Source organism: Microcebus murinus, chromosome 19 (assembly GCF_040939455.1).
Source record: "Microcebus murinus isolate Inina chromosome 19, M.murinus_Inina_mat1.0, whole genome shotgun sequence".
Lineage (NCBI taxonomy): Eukaryota > Metazoa > Chordata > Mammalia > Primates > Cheirogaleidae > Microcebus > Microcebus murinus.
The window spans coordinates 9,345,151-9,357,250 of record NC_134122.1 but is presented as its reverse complement, the minus strand read 5'-3'; the positions used below and the strand labels follow the sequence as shown (position 1 = coordinate 9,357,250).

General features: G+C 42.7%; 1 long non-coding RNA gene and 1 pseudogene across 1 annotated transcript; one reads left to right on the top strand and one right to left on the bottom strand.

Annotated features, from left to right (window-relative positions):
- Positions 1 to 7,417: 7,417 nt before the first annotated feature.
- On the top strand, positions 7,418 to 9,963 carry LOC109729569 (uncharacterized). The gene is made up of 2 exons (XR_002221623.2): positions 7,418 to 7,869; positions 9,501 to 9,963. It is a non-coding gene; the product is annotated as an uncharacterized LOC109729569 (long non-coding RNA).
- A 45-nt stretch (positions 9,964 to 10,008) lies between these two features.
- LOC105882786 (SKA complex subunit 2 pseudogene) lies at positions 10,009 to 10,741 on the bottom strand (annotated as a pseudogene).
- Positions 10,742 to 12,100: the final 1,359 nt, after the last annotated feature.

The window sequence follows — 12,100 nt, the reverse complement described above, 5'->3', positions numbered from 1 at the left end:
TGGTTTAACTTGAATTCCTGTGATTTGCCTTTTTCTCTTTTCCTCTTACCCATTTATTCACATGGGCTCCATTACCCTAGTTTGTGCATACATTCCCAGAGTGGGCCAGGGGGGCTCGCTGCATGAGAACATGCTGTGGAACTTGGGATTAATATGGGTTTCCTGGCCCTCATCCTGAGATGGTTTATCTTGGTGGGTCTTGGCGGTACTCAGCCAAGCTTATGAATCTCTGAATTAGCATGCATATGGTAAGGGAAATTAACATGGTGCCATTTATACAGCCACTGAATTGGATCCTGTCTGCTAGAGGCAAGAACCTATATCTTCCATAGCCTTCTCATCTTCCACATTGCTCCTCACCCTATAGAGGTTTACTGATATATGCGAACTCTAAGATGGGAAGCTTGGGAGATGGACTGTTTAAGTTTGCACAATTGTTTAATATATTTTGAGGCAGTAAATGACTTCTTCAGTATTTGTCCTTTCATAGAATTTGAATTGGGGTATGCATCCCTAGTAGTCAGTGATGTGTTCACTCTAGTACAGGAACAAGCTTGCATGCAAAGGTTCAAGTGGGCTATGCTTTCAGAGATCATGTGGTTCAGAAACAAGTAATAAAGAATAAAAGGTTTATTTAATAAAAGTTCCCTCAAGTTGGAGGAGTCCAGATTGCTTCTGCTGTTTAGTAGCACAAATTAAATTGTAATGTTATCTTTTTAAATTAGAAAAGCCTCTAAAATACAAAACTATGTTATTGTGTACTGTCAGCCTTCTAAAAATGAATATGCATTTAATGTGTTATAGGGGTTTAGCTTAATTGATTTGTTTTCCATAGAAACTAGGGTCTCTGGGAAGACAGACTTGTTTCACTGATTCAAAGGTCCACTGTTTTGTGTAGGACAAACCCACATACATAATGGGGACCTGTTCTCTGCATGACAGTTGTCCAGGGATAGCTGTTTGGTTTCCTTAATCCTATCCTCTAGCCAATTAAAGATTTTACAACACCAAGCCATTCTTGCTTGTTTTTAGTCTTAATACAACACTAGTGTTAACCTTCCTGTTCCTGCATCTACTTTTACTCTAATATTCTCAGCATTCTCTATGCTGAAAAAAGCAGGCTTCAAAGTCTCAAGCAAGATGCCAGTATTACCTAACAAAGCCTATTTTATAGTAACTGCTGACAAATACAGTTTTTTTAATACCGTGCTAAATGTGAAGAAACAGAATGGCTGGACACTTAGTATGGTTTGTACTGAAAGTACTGCTTTTGCACCATGATAAAGTCGAAAAATCCTAAGTCAAATCATCATCTGTACTAGGTTTCCAAGACTGAAGAGTGTAGGGCACACACTCCTAGCTGGCTGGTAGGGCTCTGAGCTGATGGTCTTCCCAGGGCCAAGAGCATGACTGGAAATCTGTGCTGCAGTAAATCACGTTATCTTGTGGATTGAGTATCAGGCTGATGTTTCTTTGGAAGTCATGGCTGGGTTTCTGGAATTTATCCCCCGGACTGGGGAGATCTAATGGACAAAACCAGATCTGGTGGGAGAAAAGTGAATGCAACATTTTTGTTTTAAGGAAGTATTTGATTTTTAGTGAATTTGTAGTTTAGGAAGTATAATAAGCATCAAATTCAATATTGAATGTCTTGAATATGTTTAAGTCAATCCAAGTGTTTATTAAAGATGATATATTTCATTCTCCTTGAGAAATATTAAAATGAAGGTACAAAGAAGTTGTTTAGTGTCATACTATCTTATCACCTGATTGAAAGCCCTTTCTCTGCTTTCAGTACATGGGTGTTTAAGGGCAAAGAAGTCTTGACGTGTAATTGAATATTTAAAGGTGCTGCACTCCTTACTTGCCAACCCCCTTGAACTGATGCTGTTTTCCCTGCTTACAGTTAGGGTTAATATTTGTACATCAAAATTACCAATTAGAATTTTATGACCCATGAGAACCCCTCATCAGTCCTTGGATCCTAGTTTGATAAAAGACTGTAAAAGTTTCGGGAGATCATTTCAGTATAATGGTCCTGTAGAGGGAAAATGGCATAATTAGGTGATTGCATTTAACTCCAGATTAAAACCTCTCAGTTCAACATTATTCAAGTGATTAATATCTCCTGTTTATATAACTCACTTGGTGCATTGTCAATACTTAAGTTACAGGAAACATCAGGACATAATTTTTTTTTTTTTTTGAGACAAGAGTCTCACTCTGTTGCCATGGCTAGTGGTGTCAGCCTAGCTCTCAGCAACCTCAAATTCCTGGGCTCAAGCAATCCTGCTGCCTCAGCCTCCCGAGTAGCTGGGACTACAGGCATGCGCCACCATGCCCGGCTAATTATTTCTATATATTTTTAGTTGGCCAATTAATTTGTTTCTATTTTTAGTAGAGACGGGGTCTCGATCTTGCTCAGGCTGGTTTCCAACTCCTGACCTCGAGCGATGCTCCTGCCTCGGCCTCCCATAGTGCTAGGATTACAGGCGTGAGCCACCACACCTGGCCCAGATGTCTTTATAATAGAAAAAACATCTGCACCCGAATTTTTATGGCAGCACAATTCACTATTGCAAGGACATGGAAACAACCCAAGTTTCCTTCAGTTCATCAGTGGATTATTAAAATTTGGTATATGTTTACAATGGAAAGGACAGCAAGCCAGCACCGCTTATATTATCCTGGACTGAGCTTAAGCCCATTATCCAGTGAGGTGACACAAGATCAGAATAATAGGCTTCTCATGTACTCGCCATCAAATTGGTACTGACTGATTAACACTATGGTGCTCAAATGGTGGTGGTGTTCACCAGGGATTCAGGGGTAAAAGGGGTAGTTCCACATCTGAGGGATGTGGTGAGCAATGTGGAGGGGAAGGGCATGCCTCTAACCCTTGCAAGGGAAAAGCAAAGATATAAAATGTAACCAAAATGTTAAAAAAAAAAAACCCAAATACCTGTGGGGTGGGGTGGGGGAGGAGGGGATGGGTATATACATACACAGTGAGTGTGATGCACACCATTTGGGGGATAGACACGCTTGAAGCTCTGACTCAAGGGAGAAGGGGAGGCATGGGCAATGTACGTAACCTTAACGTTTGTACCCCCATAATATGCTGGAAAAAAAAAGTGGCAAGACAATTTAATGGGGAAGAGACAGTCTTTTTAACAAATAGCTGTGGGACAACTGGATATCCTACACACAAAAGAATGAAGGTGGGCCCTTACCCAAAGCCATATACAAAAATTAACTCAAAAGGGGTCACAGAACTAAATGTAGGAGCCTAGATGCTTAGAAGAAAACAGAAGTAAATCTTTATGACGTTGGGTAAGCTACTGGCTTCTTATCTATGACACAAAAAACACAGGTGAAAAATTATAAAATTAGATTTTATCAAAATTAAAAACTTGAGTTTCAAAGGACACTATTTAAAAAAGTGAAAAGACAGCTCACAGAATTGGGCAAAATATTTGCAAAATATATTCTGATAAGAAACTTGTACCTAGAATATATTAATATAAAGAATTCTAGGCCGGGCACAGTGGCTCATGCCTGTAGTCCTAGCTCTTTGGGAGGCTGAGGCGGGCGGATTGCTCGAGTTCAGGAGTTCGAAACCAGCCTGAGCAAGAGCAAGACCCCGTCTCTACTATAAAAATGGAAAGAAATTAATTGGCCAACTAAAAATATATACAAAAAATCAGCTGGGCATGGTGGCGCATGTCTGTAGTCCCAGCTAGTTGGGAGGCTGAGGCAGGAGGATTGCTTGAGCCCAGGAGTTTGAGGTTGCTGTGAGCTAGGCTGATGCCATGGCACTCACTCTATCTAGCCTGGGCAAATCGAGACTCTGTCTCAAAAAAAAAAGAATTCTTACATCTCAACAATAAAAAGGCAAACAATACAATTTTATTAATGAGCAAAGGATCTGAATAGACATTTTTCCAAAGATAATATATGAATGGCCAAAAAGCCAAAAGGTGCTCAACGTCAATCCTCTTAAGGAAAATACAAATAAAACCTACAATGAGATACTATGTCACACCACTAGGATAACTGTCATCAAAAAGACAAACTAGAGCCGGGCGCGGTGGCTCATGCCTGTAATCCTAGCACTCTGGGAGGCTGAGGCGGGTGGATTGCTCGAGGTCAGGAGTTCGAAACCAGCCTGAGCAAGAGCAAGACCCCGTCTCTACTATAAAGAGAAAGAAATTAATTGGCCAACTAATATATATATAAAAATTAGCCGGGCATGGTGGTGCATGCCTGTAGTCCCAGCTACTCGGGAGGCTGAGGCAGAAGGATTGCTTGAGCCCAGGAGTTTGAGGTTGCTGTGAGCTAGGCTGACGCCACGGCACTCACTCTAGCCTGGTCAACAAGTGAGACTCTGTCTCAAAAAAAACAAACTAACTCACGCCTTTAATCCTAGCACTCTGTGAGGTAGAGGCCGGAAGATTGCTCCAGGTCAGGAGTTCAAAACCAGCCTGAGCAAGGGCGAGACCCTGTCTCTACTATAAGTAGAAATTAATTGGCCAACTAATATATATAGAAAAATTAGCTGGGCATGGTGGCACATGCCTGTAGTCTTAGCTACTTGGGAGGCTGAGGCAGGAGGATCGCTTGAGCCCAGGAGTTTGATGTTGCTGTGAGCTAGGCTGACGCCATGGCACTTACTCTAACCTGGGCAACAAAGTGAGACTCTTGTCTCAAAAAAAAAAAAAAAAAAAAAAAGACAAACAGTAACAACACAGATGTGAATAAATGATGCAGCTGCTTTGGAAAACCGCCTGGCATTTCTTCCAAAAGTTAAAGCTAGGAGGAGGGGGAGAGGGAGGGATAAAAAATTACCTAGTGGGCACGATGTACCTTATTTGGTGATGGGTAGATCTGAAGCCCAGACTTCACCACTGTGCAACATATTCACGTAATAAAACTCCACTTGTACTGCCTAAATCTATTGAGATATGATAACAATAACAAAAAAGTTTGACACCCCCTCCCAGAGTTAAACATAGAGTTACCATGTTTAACCATGTCTACTCCTTGGTATATACCCAAGAGAATTGAAAACATGCCCACAGCGGGCGAGGTGGCTCATGCCTGTATATTCCTAGCACTCTGGGGGGCCGAGGCAGGAGGATCACTTGAGCTCTGGAGTTTGAGACCAGCCTGAGCAAGAATGAGACCCGTCTCTATTAAAAATAGAAAAAATTAGCTGGACATGGTGGTGCATGCCTGTAGTCCCAGCTATGTGGGAGGCTGAGGCAGGAGGATCACTTGAGCCCAGGAGTTGGAGGTTGCTGTGAGCTAGGCTGACGCCACGGCACTCTAGCCTGGGCAACAGAGTGAGACTCTGTCTAAAAAAAAAAAAAAAAGAACGCAGTGATAATGTTAAATCCTTGGTGGGGCATAGTGCTTCTGAAAAAATGCAAACTCCTGCTCCACTGCAGACCTCCTTAGTTGAAATTACCATACACATGCGGGAATTAGGAATCTGTGTTTTTTTTTAATTTATTTTTTTAGTAGAGACAGTGTCTCACTCTTGCTCAGGCTGGTCTTGAACTTCTGACCTTGAACAATCCGCCCACCTTGGCCTCCCAGAGTGCTAGGATTACAGGTATGAGCCACTGTTCCCAGCCTGGAATCCGTGTTTTTAACAAGAGGCCAGGTGATCCTTATGCTCAGGGAGGGCTGGGAAACATTGGGATAAAGCATAAGGTAGCTGGAAGTTCCCTTCACTTAGTAATAACATCTTGACCAAATCCTCAGCAGGTGAAACCAAATGAATGGCCATCTAAAAGCCAACCAGGGTAAAAGAGATGTTTTAGTTCCTCTTTTTTTAATTATTATTTTTACAGAGGACATTCAAGTGGAGTGCTCTGGGAGTTTATCTCTACTGTCTCCTTGCTGGGAGTTTCTTCAACATTTATAGAATTGAGGCATTTATGTTATTAAATGAATTAAGGGGAAAAAACCGATTTTGATGTGTGAAAATTCCCCCTCCTGAGAATCCATGTTATTTCAGTTATGCAATCAAGAGCCTAATAAAAGAAAGACAGGGCCATGTTGACTATCTTTCTATCTAAGGACTTTTCATCCTGAAGGGCATCTGGCAGTTTCAGGGAACTAGTGCTGATGTTTTTTTCTTTTCTTAAACTAGAAGGCTGCCCGTTATACCTGGTGAGAGAAACTATCATTTCTTTTATAAAATGAGTAGCTTGCTTTTTGCTAGGTGTATTTGAAAGTTATTTAAAGATGCTTTTAAAAATAGTGTTACTTGAGCTGTATCTTTCTATGTAAAGTTATAATTTGGCTTTCTTCAGAGACGGGTCTCTTATTCCTACCCCTTGACTGTTCTACACTATTGGATTTTTCTTCTTGATTTGTACAAGTTTTTTGTATCTTAGGGATCTTAAGTCTTTGTCTTTTATCATTACAAATACAACACATTCTAGCTTTATGATATATTCTAAAATACTTTTTTTCCTTTGTGGTTATGGGTTTCATTTTTTAAAGCAAACTTGCAATATTTTCTTGAAGAAAAACTTAAGATTATATATGCATTCAACCTAAGGAATTGGGAAAATGAGCCAATAAAATGCAGGAAAGTCTTTAAAAGAAGAAAACTAAAAAGAACAAGTTAGAAAACGGACCCTACAGCTAACAGGTAAAACCAAAAGCTGGTTCTTGAAAGAGATGGCAGATCAATAAATGCCCAGAAAGCCAAACGAACACTTACCACCTTTCAGCCAAAACAAGAAAGATAGTCAAGCTTAAAAAAAAAAAAAGTCTAGACAGTTTAGCCCGTATTATAGGGGGAAAAAAAATCAAAGGACATTATAATCAACTTCATATCGACATACTTGTAAAATGGATGTTTTTGAGAACTTTAGTCATCAAAATTGGAGACACAATCCTCAAAACTAATTGGAAGAGAAAAGGGAGGGAGATATAACATTGTACATACAAATCTTGAGTTGTCATTGTAACTAAAAGCTTTCCAATCCATTTTACAAAGTAACACTCTTAGTTCTCAAAGCTAATGACTTTCTTTCCTCCCCTCTTAAGCAAACCAAGTTACATGTTTTTGTTTTTCTTTTTAAGATAAATGTAAAACTAGTACTGCTGTACAAGAAGGAACTTAGGAGAGCTTATTTGAGGAAGGCAAGGATGGTTGAACATTATGAAATCAGTAACAAAATTCATTGTCAGTAAATTAAAGGAAACATACTTAGCCACACATGATTAAAATGTAGCCACAAAACTCACCAGCAATTTATGATTAAAACATCTATGAAGGCCAGGTGTGGTGGTGGCTCATGTCTGTAATCCTAGCACTCTGGGAGGCTGAGGTGGGAAGATCACTAGAGCTCAAGTGTTTGAGACCAGCCTGAGCAAGAGCGAGACCCCGTCTCTACTAAATTAGCCAGGCCAAGTTGTGACTCATGCCTGTAGTCCCAGCTACTCAGGAGGCTGAGGCAGGAGGATTGCTTGAGCCCAGGAGTTTGAGGTTGCTGAGAGCTATGATGACACCACTGCACTCTAGCCTAGACAGCAAAGCGAGACTCTGTCTCTAAACAAAACAAAAAACAAAAAAAATCACATGAAATGCCAGTTACTGAAATGTTGCAATCAAAGGTCAAAACCACCAATATTTGCCATTATTGTCAGTCTGTAATGAAGGACATAGAGCTGACCTCTGTAAGTGAAGACCCACCCTCTCTCCCAAGGGTCCCTAATGACTCGTTAAGGAGATTTAACCTTTCTCCTTGCAGTTGTTCTACTTCAAATCCAATAAAAACCCAAACTGGAACAGGTGTGTTGGGGTGATGCAGGCAACTTGAAGTGAATGCTCTGCTGGAAAAGGAGGTATGTCAAAACAGCCAGGAAAACGTGAAAAGACTGGTTAAGGGCAGAAATGCCTCCAACCAGGTTTTAAAACATGGCACAAAGCTCTCCTGTATGGTACAGAAAGTACATGCATACAACACGTGGAGCAGAGTGGCAAGTAAAAATAGTTCCATTTGTGGGGAATTTAATACTATCGTGGTTTTTCAAATTAAGGACAGCAAATGCAACACTCAGCATGATGGAGGGATTGTTTTGGGGGGTGGAATGTAGAACCATATTTCTGGCAATGTATTGTACAAATTCTAGAAAAACCTGAGACTTGATAATTTTGTGTTGGGCCAAGTTCTTTTCATCCTTAAGTGATAAAGAGTGGTAACTGAATATAGCAAGGTGTACTCAGATTTTCACTCAGTAAATGTTTTTTGCCTGTATGTGTTAAGAAAAACAATTGATTTGGGAGTTGGCTATTAACCTCATTCATTAGGAGCCAAGACTTTTCACATGGGTTCTGCTATATTACTATAATGCCAAGCAACCCATTTCTCTGTTAAAAGATCAACCAAGGCCGGACACACGGTGGCTCACACTTGTAATCATAGCACTCTGGGAGGCCGAGGCGGGAGGATCGCTCAAGGTCAGGAGTTCGAAACCAGCCTGAGGAGGCTGAGCGAGACCCCTGTCTCTACTATAAATAGAAAGAAATTAATTGGACAACAAAAAATATATAGCAAAAATAATCGGGCATGGTGGCACAAGCCTGTAGTCCCAGCTACTCAGGAGCCTGAGGCAGGAGGACTGAGGATTGAGGCTCATTGAGCCCAGGAGCTTGAGGTTGCTGTGAACTAGGCTGATGCCATGGCACTCACTCTAGCCCAGGCAACAGAGTCGGACTCTGTCTCAAAAAAAAAAAGAAAGAAAAAAAAAAAGAACTTACAATCACCAATTCTGACCTTCTGAGAGTCTCCTTGGAGGGGAACTTGGATGCTTGTAGAAACCAGCCCTTTGAATTCAGGGGTCCTCAAACTTTTTAAACAGGGAGCCAGTTCACTGTCCCTCAAACCCTTGGAGAGTACGCACTGTGGGCCCGGCATCGGTCAGCTGCTAAGCAGGACAGGCAGCTGAGGCAAAAACACCTGGGGGAGGGCCGGGCATGGTGGCTCATGCCTGTAATCCTAGCACTCTGGGAGGCCAAGGCGGGAGGATCGCTCAAGGAGTTTGAGACCAGCAAGAGCGAGACCCTGTCTCTACTATAAATAGAAATCAATTGGCCAACTAAAAATATATATAGGCAAAATTAGCCGGGCATGGTGGCGCATGCCTGTAGTCTCAGCTACTCGGGAAGCTGAGGCAGGAGGATCGCTTAAGCCCAGGAGTTTGAGGTTGCTGTGAGCTAGGCTGACGCCACGGCACTTTAGCTCGGGCAACAAATTGAGACTCTGTCTCCAAAAAAACACCCGGCAGGACGGATAAATGTCCTAGGCTGTAGTTTGAGGACATCTGAATTACACCCTCAGGATCCCGGAGAGGGTGAACCTGGCTGTGATTAATAACACATAGTAGGTACAATTCACAGCCAAGGAGAAAGGTTTCTATTTTTCTTTTGATATTTCTGATCTCTAGTACTTTTTTTCTTCCCTTAAACACTACAGGAAAACAAATCACTATGTACCAGCCTGTCCGAGTTTATGAGAGGGTCCGGCTGCTGGGACGGCAGGAAGATCTGCGATGCTTGTCTCTGTTTGAGTGTCTGCTGCTTTCCTGCCTGGGGTTATTGGTCGTGGCCCTGGGAATAGCAGTCCTTCTACATAACCCCTCTGACACCATGGCTTTCTCTACTGGCTTAATGACAATAGGCATAGGCGTTGCTTTTGTCACCTTTACTGGAGCCATAGCCATGCGTAGAGTCAACCAGAATATGCACTTTGTCATGAGGCAAAGATCTGGGGCCAGAAGGAGGACGGAAAATGCCCCAAGCACTGCAGAGCCTTTACTGGATGAGTCACCCATAGCCAACACTTGGCTGTAACCCTATGTCTTTGAGCCTCTGGAACTTTTAGGTCTCCTAACCATTGCTTTTAAATTCAAATAAAATTTGGCTTTTTATTTTTTCAATTTAATTTCTCCTTTCTATTTATTGCAAGCAACTACTTATTATACTTAACCTAGAGTGCACACATAGAGAATCAATAACGATCTAGAAAGAAATTCTTTTTTTTTTTTTTTTTTTGAGACAGAGTCTCGCTTTGTTGCCCAGGCTAGAGTGAGTGCCGTGGCGTCAGCCTAGCTCACAGCAACCTCAAACTCCTGGGCTCAAGCGATCCTCCTGCCTCAGCCTCCCGAGTAGATGAGACTACAGGCATGCACCACCATGCCCAGCTAATTTTTTCTATATATTTTTAGTTGGCCAATGAATTTCTTTCTATTTATAGTAGAGACGGGGTCTCGCTCTTGCTCAGGCTGGTTTCGAACTCCTGACCTCGAGCAATCCGCCCACCTCTACCTCCCAGAGTGCTAGGATTACAGGCGTGAGCCACCGCGCCCGGCCAGGCATATGAGATTTTAATTGCTGCAGTTTTCTCTTCAGTCAGTGGTTTCAGCTCCAGGTCTGTTTGCTTTTGTAGTTTTTGTATTATGTTCATAGTCTTATTCACAGTAGCACAAATGCAGCTCTTAGTCTCTGCTCAACAGCAACTGCTTTAAAGCATGCACACAAAGTTTGATATCGAGACTTTATTGCCGACAATTCCTTTAAGAGTGAAACTGGATTTTTCTTGCCTGCTGAATCGGGATGATTAGTTTTGATTTCATATTCCAGCCTGTACTGAATATAATCCAAATCAGAGTCAGCTTTCTGGAACATCAGTTCCAGCTTATGGACCTCTGCCTCCATGTTGAATAGCTGACATTCCTCAGACTGCGGTGGCACTTAATCCGCTCAAATTTGGCTTCTTAAAAGCTTGTTTCCCTTTCACAGTTGCAAAGATGTGGAAACAACCAAAGTGCCCTTCCGTACATGACTGGATTAATAAAATGTGGTATATGTATACCATGGAGTACTATTCAGCTCTAAGAAACAACGGTGATATAGCACCTCTTGTATTTTCCTGGATAGAGCTGGAACCCATTCTACTAAGTAAAGTATCCCAAGAATGGAAAAATAAGCACCATATGTACTCACCAGCAAACTGGTATTAACTGATCAGCACCTAAATGGACACATAGGAATTACATTTATAGGGTGTCGGGCAGGTGGAGGGGAGGGGATGGGAATATACACACACACAGTGAGTGCGATGCGCACCCTCTGGTGGATGGACACGCTTGAAGCTCTGACTCCAGGTGGGGGGCAAGGGCAATATACGCAACCTTAACCTTTGTACCCCCATAACATGCTGGAAAAAAAAAAGCTTGTTTCCTGGTGTGGTAATGTCCTTGTGCCCTATGGCATTAGTTTCTCTCTGCAGAAGTCCTTCAAGTAATGATGATGCTTCTCAGATTCATGCCATCTGGCCGACCAGTGTCCCCTTAGGTGCTGCCCCTACCAACCTTCTCGTTCTCTCCCGTCACTCAAGGTCTAGCTGCTGCCTCTCTGGCTTTTCACGGGGACTCCTGCAGATGGTAGGTGCCCTGATCCAATCCTCCTCACCTGCGATGTCCTCTTCTCTCCCCATCCATTGCCCACTTCAAAGGTCATGTCCTATACCTGTCATCGCTGTCACCTGTGAGACCCCAACATATCACTTCAGACTCCCCATTCTCTGGCCAGGCGCGGTGGCTCACGACTGTAATCCTAGCACTCTGGGAGGCCGAGGCGGGAGGATTGCTTGAGCTCAGGAGTTTAAGACCAGCCTCAGCAAGAGTGAGACTTGTCTCTAATAAAAAACAAAAGGATGCCCCATTCTCTCAGCAGCACACTCCACTTCCTTCGCTTTCTTTGTTTTGTGAGAGACAGGGTCTCGCTCACGCTGGGTAGAGTGCAGCGGCGTCATCATGGCTCAAGCAATCCTCCTGCCTGCCTCAGCACCTCATGTAGGTGGGACTACAGGCACACACCACTACTCCCTGCCTGGCTAATTTCTTCTCTTTTTGGTAGAGACAGGGGTCTCACTCTTGCTCAGGTTGGACTCGAACTCCTGATCTCCAGGGATCCTCTGGCCTTGGCCTCCCACAGTGCTAGGATTACAAGTGTGAGCCACCGCACCCAGCCCTTCATTTTCTCTTGCAACCCTCACCTGACAATCCTCCCGTG